The sequence below is a fragment of the Ursus arctos genome, unplaced genomic scaffold (assembly GCF_023065955.2).
Source record: "Ursus arctos isolate Adak ecotype North America unplaced genomic scaffold, UrsArc2.0 scaffold_4, whole genome shotgun sequence".
Classification (NCBI taxonomy): Eukaryota; Metazoa; Chordata; class Mammalia; order Carnivora; family Ursidae; genus Ursus; species Ursus arctos.
In genome coordinates, this window is record NW_026623056.1 from 43,873,508 (window position 1) to 43,888,684 (window position 15,177).

The window sequence follows — 15,177 nt, forward strand, 5'->3', positions numbered from 1 at the left end:
CATCACTCCAGGTTAGAACTATTATTAATGTACATCTTCTAATACATTTAGCCTTCCTAATTTAACCCTTTTGCCAACCTTGTTCTGGACAAAAAAAAACCCTTTTTTTTAAAAAGATTTTATTTATTTGAGAGAGAGAGAGAGCACGCACATGTGCCAGGGGAGGAGAGGGAGAGGGAGAAGCCGACTCCATGCTGACCATGGAGCCTGATGGGGGTTTGGTCCCGTGGCCCTGAGATCATGACTTTACCTGAAGGCAGAAGCTTAACCGACTAAGCCACCCAGGCGCTGGACACTGAAAGTTTGATTACAGAAAGGAGAATATGGATTTAGATGAGGCTAAGAGCACCTTCTATAGGCTTATAAGATGCTTCTTGCGCACTGTCCCACATCTCTCTAACCTCCAATTCCAGCCACAGCTCTGGAGAACAGTTTGGAGCAGGTTTCGCCCTGCTCTGTGCTTGATACGGCCTTGCTTCAGGTACGCACCAAGAATTTAGCTTCCTGTCCCAAGGCTTCTCTGGTGCAGCAATGTGCAATGCTCTGGTACCTGGAAGGCTCTTCGGTCTTTGCAGCCCATAGAGATGGAGAAGTTAACACCCCATGGGAGCAGCCGTCAGGAAGGAGGAGATGGCCACTGAGAGGTAAATGCTTCTCCCTTTCATCCTTCAAGGATGGGCAGTTCTGAGACAAAGCTGAGTAAGGGTCTGCATGCGTGCAGTACCCATTAACAGTGGTGGGCTACTCCATAACGAGCTGTTTTGCTTGGATTTTCTTTCCATTTTACCCCTGTTCACTCCTCTCTCTTTCATTCGGCTCCCTGGGGTCACATTCCCAAATAGAATGTGTCTACCTTTGTCTCAGGCTCTGCTTTCTCAAGAATCAGCAGGCTGTGGGGGATTGTATCATGCAGGAATATAATTGTCCTTGACCTGCATATGCTACAAAGAAACACGCATTCAGTTGGCAGCACAGTTTATGGTAATTTTGATGATTTTCCATCTCTTTCCTATTTGAAAGTTCATCATCCATCCTGAAGCCTGAACACCTAAAGAAAAAAATTTGGGTTCAAATTAGCTTATAATTGAATAGGCATATTTTTTTTGTGATGATAGCTCTAAGCAGTTTTTCTTTGTGAGGGGGCCCTTAGCAATTTGGTTGGAAACTTCAATCTAATAAGGAGGAACCGTCAGTCTACTTAATCAGGTAAAGCTTTTTGTTGCTTTGGAAACAGTCATATCATATTTCTTATTCTCCTTGGTTAAAAAGCTGGAGCTTTGACTGCTGTAATTTTTTTTGCTAAGAAACTCATACCTTAAAAATGTAAATTACTGGAGTACTACCAGGCCTACTTATTCATGAAAACTGAAGGAATACCCTGAAAGATATAGGGAGTTATTAGGAATAAATTAAGGTTGCCTACATGTCAGCCCTGAGAAAAACGTTAACAATGATAATGTTTTACTCATTTAAGATATTGAAGGCACTACAAAAAACAAAATTGGTAAACTTCCTTGCCCCCTCACAGGAAGTCATATTCCAGTGGTGGGGAGAGTGAAACAAGAGTAAAAAAACCTTTTTTTTTTTTTTTTTAAGATTTTATTTGTTTATTTAACAGAGAGAGAGAGAGCACAAGCAGGGGGAGTGGTAGGCAGAGGGAGAGGGAGAAGCAGGCTCCCTGCCGAGCAAGGAGCCCCATGAGGGACTCAATCCCAGGACCCTGGGATCATGACCTGAGCCGAAGGCAGATGTTTAACGACTGAGCCACCCAGGTGCCCCTGCCCCGACAATAGCAAATTAACTACTTAAAATACACAGCATTTCAAATAAAGGCTACAGATAAAAATAAACTAGGAAGGAAAGAATGTGCAACATTTTTGTTTTGTGTTTTTTAATCTACAGGTCTTTTTGAGGAAATAACATTTGAACAAAGACCTGAGGAGGAGAAAAGAATCAGACATATGGATATCTGGGGATGGAACACTGGGGAAGAGGGATAAGTTATCCTAAAAGCTGGGAGATGGAAAGAAGTCAGTGTGGTTGGACAGATGTGAGCATTAGAAGATAGGGTTCAAAAGGGTGTAGACAAAGGAGACAGTGGTAGGTCACCTGAGAGACAGGTCCTCAGTGTATGCAGGGCTATGTTATCTACCAAGGGATATTCTGAAAAACTGAGGACATTTTGATGTTACTATGATTGGGGTGGTGCTACTGGCCTTTAGTAAGTAGGCAACGTTTATAAAAGTACAGTAATGCTTAGGACAGTTCCAATCAATAAGATATTTTTCCATATTTTGTGTGATTTTAAAATGTTCTGTTTATTCATGTAGATTTATGTTAACTTCTAAATTCCATTCATAACAAGCTAGGATATTGGGATTAACTCTCCACTGAAAACAAGTAAACATCCTAGGATAAATATATTTGAACAAATTCAGAAATCTTTTGCTAATATTTTTTCAAATATTTTTCTGCCCCATACTCTCTTTCCTTGCTTTTAGTTCAATTTCATGTATGTTAGATCACCTGCTACTATTCCATCAGTCACTGATGCTTGTTTATTTAAAAACCTTTTTTTCTCAGTATATTTAAATTTAGAAGATTTCTGGTGACCTGTCTTTAAGTTTAATGATCCTTTCATTACTGTGTCCAATGCACTGATAAACCTATCAAATAATTTCAGATATTGTATTTTGCAGTTCTAGGATTTCCATTTCTTTAAAAAAAATTATCTGTATCTCTCTTGAAATTTCCTATCTCTTCATTTATTTTATCTCCTCTTTAATAAGATTCTTTGATGCTTTTAAAAAAATAAGATTCTTTGATGCATTTGTTATGGTTACTTTAAAGTCCTTGCCTACTAATTCCAACATTTTCACTGATTTGCCTTTCTATTGATTTATGACAAAGACAGTGCTGCAGAGCAGTGGGAAAAGGACGGTCTTTTGGACCTTGGTCAGTAGGATAACTATATTAAAAATAAATAAATAAATAAATAAATAAATAAATAAAATTAACCCTTACTTCATACCATACTTCGAAATCCATTCTACATGGTTAGATCTAACTGTTCAATGAAAAACGGTATGTTTTTAGATGTAACTTGTAACATAGATGTAAAATTCCTCTATGTAACATAGGAGTTTTTAGATGTCCCTGTAGGCAAAGATTTCTTAAGCAGGATAGCAAAGGCATGAACCATAAAGGAAGACTGATAAATCAGACTTTTATAAACATAAAAAATTTACATTTATTAACATTTAACAATGAGGTAATTAAAATGCAAGCCACAGATTAGGGAAGGGTGTTTTGGGGCAGCACTGATAAATGAAAATGGACTCACATTAGAATAAATAAGTCAAGTAGAAAAAGACAAAAACCCAATAGAAAAGAAGACTCAAAAGGTGCTTTACTAAAAGAGGATACTCAAATGACTAATAATCACATGAAAAGATGTTCTTTTTCATTAGTCATCAGAGAAGTATAAACTGAAACCACACAACCACCAAATGTTGGTGAGGGTGTGGAGCAATGAAAACTCATTATACACTGCTGGTTGGAATGTGAACTTAAAAAAGAGTTTGGCACTATTAACTATAACTAACCATAAGCATAACCTATGTCTGAGCTATTCCACTCTTAGGTATATATCTCAATAGAAATATGTACCTGTGTGATACAAATCTATCTATAGATACTATAACATACAGATATGTATAATAATGTTCCCAGTAGTATTATTTGTAATAGCCCCAAACCTGGAAATAACATGAACATCCAGTATCAGTATAAAGGACCAGTCACAAAAGATTCTGCATTATATGATCCCATTTTTATGAAATGTCCACAATAGGCAAACCTATAAAGACAGAAAGTAGATTTGTAGTTACTTAGGGCTGGAGAGGATGATGGGGCATGGCTACAAGGTGATAGCTGAAGGGTATGGAATTGTTTTGAGGTGATGAAAATGTTCTAAAATTGTGATGATCTGTCTGTGAATGTACTACAAAACTACTGAACTGCATACTTTAAATAGATGAATTGTATAAGAATTATATCTCAATATATCCATTACTTTAAAAAATAATTGTATAAAGGATAAAATATAGTATATTTATATAATGGAATGCCAAACAGCATAAAATAAAGTAAGAAAAAAAAAGACCTGTTATAAGCAATAATGATATGATGAATCTCAATTATAATATAAAGGGAAAGAACCAAATATTAAAGAAAACTTAATGGATAATTCATTTCATTGAAATTCGAGAACTTACAAAAGTAATCTGTGTATTTGAGGACAAGGCAGAGATTTTATTTGGGGGAGAAGTTGCCCCTTACTGGGCATGGGGCTGAAGGGTGCTAGGAATGGTCTATTTCTTGATTTGGATGGTGGTTGCAAGGGTATATCTGCTTTACTCTTTGAAAGTTTACTGAACTATACATTTATAGTCTCCACACTTTTCTGTATTTTGGACTTTAACAAAAGTTTCTTAAGAAATATTTTTAAAAATCTGGTTGTTCAGTAATTTGTCCTATGTATATGTATTGGAAAAAGGGCCTAAGGAATACATAAACATTTAGTTGTTTGTTTTTTCTCCTTTTTTGGTCCGTTGGGTTATGGAGGATTTTTATTTTCTTCTATATATTTTTCAGTATTTTCCCAATTACCATAGTGGACATATGTTACATTTATCACTAGAAAAAATGCTATAAAAACACAATTGCCTGACATACTCCTGTATTACCTTTATTCCAATTTAGTCACAATGTAGGAACTTCGGCTTTTGCTCCTAGAATGGAATCGAATGGCATTTTAGAGTAGAGAAGGGTTTGGCTGCGGGTCTGGGGGTTTCTTGGTAGCCTTGCCGACCGCCAGGAACTCATCAGGGGCCATCCGGCAGGGAGGAGGAGCAGAGGTGCAGGTGGAGGGACCCAAAGGATGGAGAACAAATGTAGGCAGGTCCAGAAAACTCGGTGGGTTATAGCCCTTATGGAACCTAAGTCCTTACTGCAAAACTGTTGTGGGATCTGGAACGGGGTGCAGGCCAGAAAGAAGCTCTAGACTCGTGCTGGGTAAAGTGACTGATCAATCTAATCATTATAATGTGCATGTTTTTGTAAGGCCGACAGCTAAGTAGTTGTTCTTGTTGTTTTACATTTTTAAAAGGTTGTTGAAAGGGAGACAAATATGCGACAGAGACCGTTTCTGGTCTGCAAATCCTAAAATATTTTCCATCCGGCTCTTCACAGGGAAAGTGTGTCAACTCCTTGATTAAGGGACTCTAGGCTAAAGCATTTTAAGGCATTTTTAAACGTCACCTAGATTAGCGCTTGCGGGTGAGGTGCTGGGTGTGGAATGTGCCTGCCTGAGGCACTTTCAGTCAGTGGTGTCACGAGATGTGGTACTGCCCAGGCTCGTCAAATACGGGAAGGGGAATGCACTAAAGAGAGTATAAGAAACTCACCTCTGCAGAATCCAGCCCGGAAGGGGATGGCCAGGCTCCGCGGGCCCAAACGCAACTGGCTCTTCCTAGCAGGGGGCTTCAAAAGAATGAGTGGTGCTCATTGCAGCCCTCATCCGATTGCAAAGGAGGAGGCTTCCGGGCTTCTAGTGGGAAAGCATCTTTGTCACTCCCAGAGAAGCCAACGGAGCCCCCGGGGAGTTTTCTTTTCCCTTCTCTGTTGTGTGCAGCTGCGCTGGATGGTGGTCCACCCGCTGGACTTAACTTTTGGAGAAACGCAGCGGGAGTGCGGCGAGCTGCCCGGCGCCTGCGCAGTGGCCGCTGGCAGGCTCCTCTCACCGCGCAGGCTCCACCAGTCAGCTCCACGCTAGCGGTGGGGGGCGACCCTCCCGGGTCCCCGAGGGAGGAGGGAAGTCAGGGCGGAAGGACACGTACAGTGGTTTCTGCCGAACAGTTTGAGAGTTAGTTATGAACATCATAACCCTTCACCCTTAAATGTTAACAGCGTTTTCACCTGCTCAAAGGACAATTTCATTGATTTTAGCCTAGTATCTAGCTATCCCCTAAGAATAAGGGATTCTTCCGCACCAAGGTTTCTCTCCCGCGGCGCTATTGGCATTTTAGGCAAGATGATTTTTTTTGTTTTGGGGTCGGGTGGGGAGGAGCTGTTCTGCTCTTTTTACAACGCTTAACAGCATCCTTGGCCTCTACGCGCTAGATGCCAGCAGCAGCCCTCCCTTCCCCCAGCTGGGACAACCAAAAATGTTTCTAGCCACTGCCAAATGTGTGTAGGGGAGTGAGCCGCAAATCACTCCCACTGAGGACTGCTGTCCTATAGGATTACAATACAGTGTCTTTAGGCAATGTATCATAAACTCTTAAGACACAGAGTCCGAATCCACTAAACGTTATTACATTGTTATAATCGAATATATAGTTCATATTCTTATTTCCTGGATTGTCCCCCCCCCCCCCCCGCTAAAACCTTGCTTACTCTCTTGTTGCTTGTAAAACATAAATCCAGGATTTAACAAGGATCACAGATCGCATTTAGTTATCAAGTCTCTTGAGATCCCTTAAATTTAGAACACTTCCCCAGCCTTTCTTGTTTATTTTTTTTGGCATTGACATTTTTGAAAAGTTCAGGCCAGTGGTTTACCAGAATATCCTTCAATTTGGATACTCAGATTGGTTCTTCATTATACGATTCAAGTTGAAAAAAAAATTTTTTTTAATTTTTTTGCTGGAATTCCACCTAGGTGATACTATATCCAATTTTATTTATTTTCAAAGAAGCACTTAGCTTTTTAAACAAGATTTAATTTTTAAAAGTACACTTTTCTCCCAGTGATTTGAGGTACCACATACATAAATTTCCACATTGTACTTGGGTCTATATCTATATTTTCTATTTTTTCCATTGATCTGATTGTCTACTCATGCGCTAATGTACTGTTTTAATTGCAGAAACTGTATGATATATTCCAAAATCTGGTAGGGCTAGGCCTGTCTCATTACTGTTTTCCCATTCTCTTTTTTGGATATTCTCATTTTATTTTTCCATATAAAGCATAGAATCTACATCCATGAAAATACTTTTAAAAAATTGGTATTAGTTTATGATTTTGCATAATTCTATTGAAGAGTATGGTTTTACTTTTTTTTTTTTTTAAGATTTTATTTATTCATTCGACAGAGAGAGACACAGCCAGTGAGAGAGGGAACACAAGCAGGGGGAGTGGGAGAGGAAGAAGCAGGCTCCTGACGTGGGGCTCCATCCCAGAATGCCGGGATCACGCCCTGAGCCGAAGGCAGACCCTTAACGGTGCCCCTTACCTTTTCTTTTATTCACATCCCAGCTTTGTGTCTTTTAGGAAGGCTTTGAAGTTTTCCTCATAGAGGATTTGCCCATTTCTTGTTAAATTTATTCCTATAGTATTTTTCTTTTTTGTTATTAATGTATATGGGGTCATCTCTTCTATTTTTACCTATAACTGTTCATTGCCTAAATATATGAAGATACTGATTCTTTATGTCATTTTACATCTTGCTACCATATTGAACGTCCTGTTGCTTCTAGGAGTTTTCGTTGACTCTCTTGGAAACTCTATTTTCATTTTTATGTAATAGTAGTGATTATTCATTTTAAAGCTCAAATTCCCCATCTTTGGCTTCTAGGTTCATTTGACAACCACAGATGTCTTGATAGCTTCCTTGCTTTCTGATGCTGGAAGAGTCCCAGTCTCATATTGGAGCATTTACTGGTCTAGACCAAAATCAGCCATTTCTCAAAGGGGTTCTCATTACTTTCAGTGCAGGTCGCATTTGGTGACCACAATCCATGCACTTAAGGATGTTCATGGCTAAACAGCTTGTTGTTACTTTTCAGACTTTATAATGCAAGATCTAGAAAATATATAGTTTTTCAAAGAAAAAGATAAATTATAAATTTGTGCCAATATTCCAATTCTAATGAAACATTTTAGAATTTTTTATTTAACTTATTTGATTTTATATTACATTACTTTAAGTAATGAAACACATGGTACTTAATAATATTAACAAAATTACTTACTTTTTCCTATAATATGTAGTTTCAAAATAACAGTACCAATATTACTTACCATGAAACACATGGTACTTAATAATATTAACAAAATTACTTACTTTTTCCTATAATATGTAGTTTCAAAATAACAGTACCAATATTATAGCTAATTATGAAAGTGCTAAATGCAGTTTAATGCAACTACGTTTAGTTTTTTTCAGGTTGTTTTTCTAATCTAGGTTGTTTAATTAAAAAGAAAATTAATTCCAAATTGAAAAGAAAAACAATACTTAAATATTTCTAACTTTTTGAGTGTGGTATCTCGCTCATTTATTTGTCTCATTTTTATTGATATAAATGTTTAGATCTATGAATTTTATTATGAACAGTGAGCATTATCTTGTAGACTCTGATGGCATGTTTTCATTATTTTTTTAAAAGATTTTATTTATTTGAGAGAGAGATAGAAAGAAGAGAGAGTAAAAAAAAAAAGAAAAAGAAAGAAAGAAAGAAAGAAAGAAAGAAAGAAAGAAAGAAAGTGCACAAGCAGACTGCCCGCTAAGCAGGGAGCAGGATGTGGGGCCCAGGACCCTGAGATCATGACCTGAGTCAAAGGTAGATGCCCAACTGACTGAGCCACCCAGGGGCCCTTTCATTATTTTTTTCTAGAAATTCTCAGTATCAATTGGTATTTCTCTTTGAGCCAGGCTATGTTTAATAGAAAAATTTAAAGTTTCAAAGTGGGAATGCTTTCTTAATGTTTTGATAGTGATGGATTTTTTTTTTTTTTAATTTAAATTTTAGTTAGTGAACATACAGTGCAATGTTGGTTTCTGGAGTAGAATTCAGTGATTCATCACTTACATACAACACCCAGTGCTTGTCACGAGTGCCCTCTTTAATACCTGACACCCATCTAGCCGGTCCCCCCACTTACCTCCGCTCCATCAACCCTCAGTTTGTTCTCTATTGTTAAGAGTCTCTTATGGTATTTTTTTTTCTTTCCCCCTTCCCATATGTTCATCTGCTTTCTTAAATTCCACGTATGAGTGAGATCATATGGTGTTTGTCTTTCTGACTGACATATTTCACTTTAGCAAAATGCACTCTAGCTCTGGGGTGCCTGGGTGGCTCAGTGGGTTGGGTGTCTGCCTTCAGTTCATGTCGTGATCCCAGGGTTCTGGCATGGAACCCTGAATCGGGCTCCCTGTTCAGCGGGGAGCCTTCTTCTCCCTTTCCCTCTGATGCTCCCTCCATTTGTGCTCTCTCACTCTCTTTCTGTCAAATAAATAAATAAATAAAATCTTTAAAAAAAGAAATATACTCTAGCTCCATCCACGTCGTTGCAAATGGCAAGATTTCATTTTTTTTTGATGGCTGAGTAATATTTCATTATGTGTATCTATCTATCTATATCTATCTATCTATCTATCTATCTATCTATCTATACCACTCCTCTTTATCCATTCACCAGTCAATGGACATTTGGGCTCTCTCCACAGTTTGGGTATTGTTGGTAATGTTGCTATAAACATTGGGGGATGTGTACCCCTTTGAATCTGTATTTTTGTATACTTTGGGTAAATTGGATTTTTACTTTTATTATATTGTTGATGCAGAATGTTATTTGTATTTTTCTTTATGTAATTATTTTAGGTACACATGTGTTTATATGTAAAGAGCCAATTATTGTAAATGATTTTTTGTACAATTTTTTTTTGTCTTGGACTAAGAGAAGTGTACTAAAGTTTGCTATTATTTATGTATTTCTATCTTTGAATATCTTGTAGTTTCTGCTATATGAAAGGAGCTACTGTATTATTTGTTGCATATCTTTCATAAATATTTTATTTTCACTGTGAATTGTAGCCTTTAGCATTATCAGGTGCTCTTTGTTTCAGTCATGGTTTTTGGACTGAACTGTGGTTATCTGGATTTCAAAATTGCAGTTCTTTCTTTCTAGTTGCATTTTCTTGGTATACCTTTGCCCATCCTTTCTTCATTAGCAGTTCTGAATTATTTTGTTTTAGGCATGTCTTTGTCTTTTACTTCAGAAGCATAGAATTGGGTTTTGTTTTGGAATCAACCAACTTTCTTTGTCCTTCTACTAGCAGGAGCAAGCCCTCTTATTGGTTGATGTGTTTGGTCTCAGATATCTCATCTCATATTTTATTTATATGTAACATATAGCATATTTGATGATGCTAAGTGCTCTTGAGGAAAATAAAGGAGGACGGGTGAGGGCAGTATTCCATTTTAAATAGGTGGTCAGGGAAGGCCTCACTGAGAAGGTGACTTTTGCACAAACTATTGAAGTCCTTGAAGGAATGAGTCATTTGGATAAGTGAGGTAAGATTTATCCTGATGAGAGAGAATAGCTGGAGCAAAGGCCCCCAGGCACAGGACTACCTGGTATGTTTTCCAAGAACAGCAAAGAGGCTGGTGAGGCTAGAGTGGGGTATGCAGGAAGACAGTAGGAGATAGGCCAGAGGGGACAAATCAAAGAGGATCAGATAGGGCCCTGTCAGTCAGGGAGGTAACAAGACAACCCCTTCAAGAGGAATTTTGATGCTAGATGTTAAAATAATATTACTGCTGCCACTCCACAGTCATAACTCAGTAACTCCCTAGGAATACATTAATAACTCTGGGTATTCCAGCCTAGGTAGAAGAGGAAGCCAGGCTTATTGGAATTGTATTTTGGGGTATACTCAGTTTATGTATGAAAGTAGTTTCATCCCTGCTGATTTTGGGGATTGGATTACTGAACACCTGCCCAGTGCAATGGGAATGATCCTTAAATATAATTTTAATATCTCTAATATCTTATGGGGTACCTAGGTGGCTCAGTTGGATAAGCGTCTGCCTTTGGCTTAGGTCATGATCCTGGGGTCCTGGGATCAAGCCCCACGTAGGGCTCTCTGCTCAGCAGGGAGTCTGCTTCTCCTCTGCCTCTCCTCCTCCCCCTCCCCCTGCTCCTGCTCTCTCTCTTTCTCTCTCTCTCTCTCTCTCTCTCTCAAATAAATAAATAAAATCTTTTAAAAAATCTCTAATATTTTAGTTTCTATTTTTCATTCTACCCCCAAACACATCAGATATCACTTCACAACTACAGCTTTTTCACTATTTATCTGAAGGTGTGAGTTTACAGGGGAAGAATTTTTATTGAAATGTATCAATGAAATGTATCTTGACTAAAAATGTTCAGAAAGCATAAAAACATTAAAATTCTATACTGGGAAGCTTGACTAAAGGCCAGAACATGACATAGGAGTTTTTTGAATTCTTTCGAAAAGTCAAGTATTTGGCTTAAAACAGTTTTTTTTCTTTTTATAAAGACATCTGTTGTTTTAACAGAAAACTGTATGGCAGAGGTGGTAGAATGGGAGTGTGGTATGGGGTGAGGGGAATGGGAAGTTATAGTGGTCTGCAATCCAGAAAAAACAGTGTTCAGGATTCAAGTGGATGGGAACAGAGAAGGGACAAACTTTAAGTATATGCAAGATTACTTCTTCCTTGTCTATGTGTTTCAGTTGGCCACATTTTAATTTTCTCCTTCCTCTTTCCTCTTTTTCTTTATCTTTCACCTTTCTTTTTCTTAAGCTCAACTGTCACAGTGAAATGCTGTCTGAATAAGGCACAACTTATATAGAAAACTGAACAGTGCATTGTAAAATAGGACACAAAACAAAAGACTTCATCTGAGAGCTGAGATCATCGTAGGGTTGTACACAGACCCAGTGCAGCAATTCAACAGTGTTTCTGAGAGCCTGGGACCGGTTCCACAATTCTTGGTATGCTATTGCCCCCTGCTGTTCATGTGGAGGCACTGACTTACAAAAATGAGTTTTCAAAGCATTCCATGTTTTAGTGCAATGTTAGCATGCAATCAGAAAAAGTTAGGACACATAGTTCAAAGATTTCAAACAGTAATTTAAGCAATAGCTTTCTGAAACGCTGAGTATCAAAGACATCACAAAGCAGCTTTTTTCCCTGACATGTTGAAAATAAATTTTTGACTCAGTTTTTTAGCTAATAAATCTGGTTTCCTATTTAAGTTTCTGAGGGGAGCAGCACCCAGGGCAATTGAGGTAGCTTAGGGAAAACCTGGAAAAGCAAAAGCAGGGCAAAAACAGAGAAGATGTGCAAGGGAGGGGGTAATGTGCAAAAGAAGGGAGTAATAAATAATTTACGTACCGCGAGGGTAAAATCAATCCTGAATGTACTGTTTGCATTCCTCAGAGAGTGGGGTACAAACTGGACTATGTCAACAGAGTAGCCAGCATGGGTCACTTGTGAGCCTTCAGGTCTCTGCCTCTTGTTCTTAGGTTTGGTTATGGAAACTTCTCAGAACCATTAGGATGTAAATTGGGGCCCCTGAAGCAAAGCAGAGCACACAATCCTTGGAGCTGATTTCTTGGCTTACTCTGCAGTTTCTAAAGAGGTCAGGGCTATCTCCTGGGTGGAAGTCAGACGTGCGTGTTTGAGCGTGGGGTTTTATGTAACAGGTTCCAGGTTTCAGACCCCTGCGCCCTGTTCCGGGTTTCAAACCTGTTCCAGGTTTCAGACCTGTAGCACCCAAGGGCTGCTAATTCCTGCACCCTGGAGTTTCCAGTAGGATTGGATAATAAGGTGTCAGGATTCCCTCTCACTCAGTAGAAGCTTGGGGCCTTGCTTCACCATTTGGTTTTTGTTCAATTTCTGCATGAGGAATATGATTAAAAAGAATATTTTAATATTTAGAAAACTACATACATACTTACATACAAAATTTCATCCTGTTAGGATAAACTGAGAAATCCAGCCTGAACTACTCTTGAAAGATTTAGTTTTTGCTGTAAAGATCAATAAGAATGTCACTTCTAGAACTTAAGTCCCCACTCAAAGGCATAAATGATGGATTTCAAGAAATAAGAATTTGAGAAAACATTTACATGATTTATTTCAGTAACAATTAATAGGCTGATTTTTTTAATGCTTGGGGTAGTTATATTCACAGTGTTGGTTTTAGTGCCATACTATTTTCTGTTTCTCCTGTGTAACATCTTACTATTTATTTATTTATTTATTTACTAACTTAAATTTATATTCTCCACTATGGCAGGTGTTAAAGATACTGCAAAAAATAATATAGGCTATGTTCTTAAGCTTTTTATTTATTTATTTTTTTACTTTTCCCCCTGCTGTATTAAGATTATTTTATTAAAAAAATTCAAAGGAGCAGAGTGTGGAGCACTGTTTTTCTATCTCAGGCATGGATCTGTGTGCATACATCCTCCCACGTGATCTGTCACGCCCAGGTTAGCTCAGACTCCGGCTGTGGTTCCTTCAGAAAGTGCAAGACCCAGGCCTCGAGCTGGGGAGGGAGCCTGACAGGCACAGAGGGAGGTGCAGGATGGCTCTTACTCACATTGGAAGGCAGAACCATCACAATGCCTTTTTGAGGGTCCCAAACAGGGCTGGACTCTAGGGCTCCTGTGGTGGTTTTTGTCCTTGGAGAGTGCTGCCAGTTGTTGGGGGGCAACCCTAGCTCCTTGAACTCCAGTCTTGGTTTCTGGGCCCTGGTCACAATGGCCTGATGTGGACTGGGTACATGGCCAAGGGGTGACAGAGTTGGGGTGCAGCTCAGGAGTGGAGAACTGGGTACATGGCTAGGGTGTGGGGAGCTGGGGGGCAGGGGGCCAAGGGCTGAACAGATGGCTGGTACAGCTTGGGAGCTGCCCTTCTGCACTGGGTCTGAAGCAGCCAAGGACAGGACAGGCGGAAGGCTGATGCTGGCACAGCTTTTCTCTGAGGACATGCACTATAGGTATGATAATTATGTAAGAAGGAGCCAAAAGTAGAAAAATAATTTTCCTATTCCTTTTCATTTTAGCATTTTATTCCATTCCATTCCATTCCATTCCATTCCATTCCATTCCATTCCTTCTCCTCTTTACTGTTCAGTTTTATTTGTATTTGTATTCATTTTATTTGTTTTACAAATCAGGAGTGCTGGCTATGTTTTATGTATTTTTGTATTCCCTAGTACTCCAGCACTTAATACAATGTTGGCATATATTTACAATAAGTGTCTGTTGAATGAATATGAGTACTTACTTACTAGTTACCTAGCACTATGCTGGGTCTGTGTAAACCAGATGTACATTTGATTTCAGTAAAGGAGAAGGGTGAAGTTGGGGGAAATTTATATAGACCTGGAGGGAAGTATTCGGAATATTTGTTTGTATTCAAACTTGTACGGGTAATGAGAAACTTTTTTAATGAAAAAAGCTAGAAGAGCACAAAAACTCCACCCTATAAGTACCTGAGGAAACCTCTCTTTTAATGATTTATAAAAAAATTTTTATGGTGATTTTTTGTTTTTTTAAAGATTTATTTATTTATTTTAGAGGGAGAGAGACTGCAAGCCAGTGTGCAGTAGGAGGGGCAGAGGGAGAGAGAAACTTTAGCAGACTGTACGCTGAGCGCAGAGTCCTGTGTGGGGCCGGATCCCACCACCCGGAGATCATGACCTGAGCTGAAACCAAGAGACCAAGGCCTAATTGACTGCACCACCCAGGTGCCCCAAAATGTGCTTTTATTACAGTGGGGCGGGGGGGGGGGGAACCCATGGGCAGAAAGATCTGCACCTCTTTTTATAATTTGCTTATGTTGCTAATATATATGGATTTTCAACATTACTGCCTGTGCAGTTCCTTATCAAATCTGCATACACACACCTACTAAAGATAGGGTAGAAACCTGTATTAATTCGTCAGTCCCAGAGAGCAAACCTAATATCTGTTAAAAAAAAAGAAAAGAAAAGAAACTTAGTTATTTCTCTTTTTGAATCAAGAACTAACTTATCAGTCGAATTTCAGTATACAAAACTTATAGTATTTTGGAACCTGCTTTTTGCCACCTTAATTGTGCAATTCAAATTGTCTGCTCCTATTTAATTGTTCTACAAAACTGTATTGAATACCAATATAAAACAAAACTGAAGGCGTAAATGGTTCCAAAATTTCATTGAGTTACTGAGAAATGGATTTTCTTTGCAAGTGTGGTATGGGGTAGTTATATATATTTCCCAATGGTAATGCAGTATTTTATTTACTCTGTCTGTTAATGACTAGTATTTGAGAACGTTTATAATATGAATGGGACTTAATCTAAGAGAAG

General features: G+C 38.6%; 2 long non-coding RNA genes across 2 annotated transcripts in view; one reads left to right on the forward strand and one right to left on the reverse strand.

The window, feature by feature from the left end:
• LOC125281510 (uncharacterized) overlaps window positions 1-15,177 on the forward strand; it is a 144,539-nt gene that overhangs the window by 11,934 nt on the left and 117,428 nt on the right. The gene's annotated exons all lie outside the window — the stretch shown is intronic.
• On the reverse strand, window positions 118-5,753 carry LOC130542645 (uncharacterized). Its single transcript, XR_008957345.1, has 2 exons — window positions 5,469-5,753; window positions 118-1,048 (listed from the first exon to the last, which is right to left on the reverse strand). It is a non-coding gene; the product is annotated as an uncharacterized LOC130542645 (long non-coding RNA).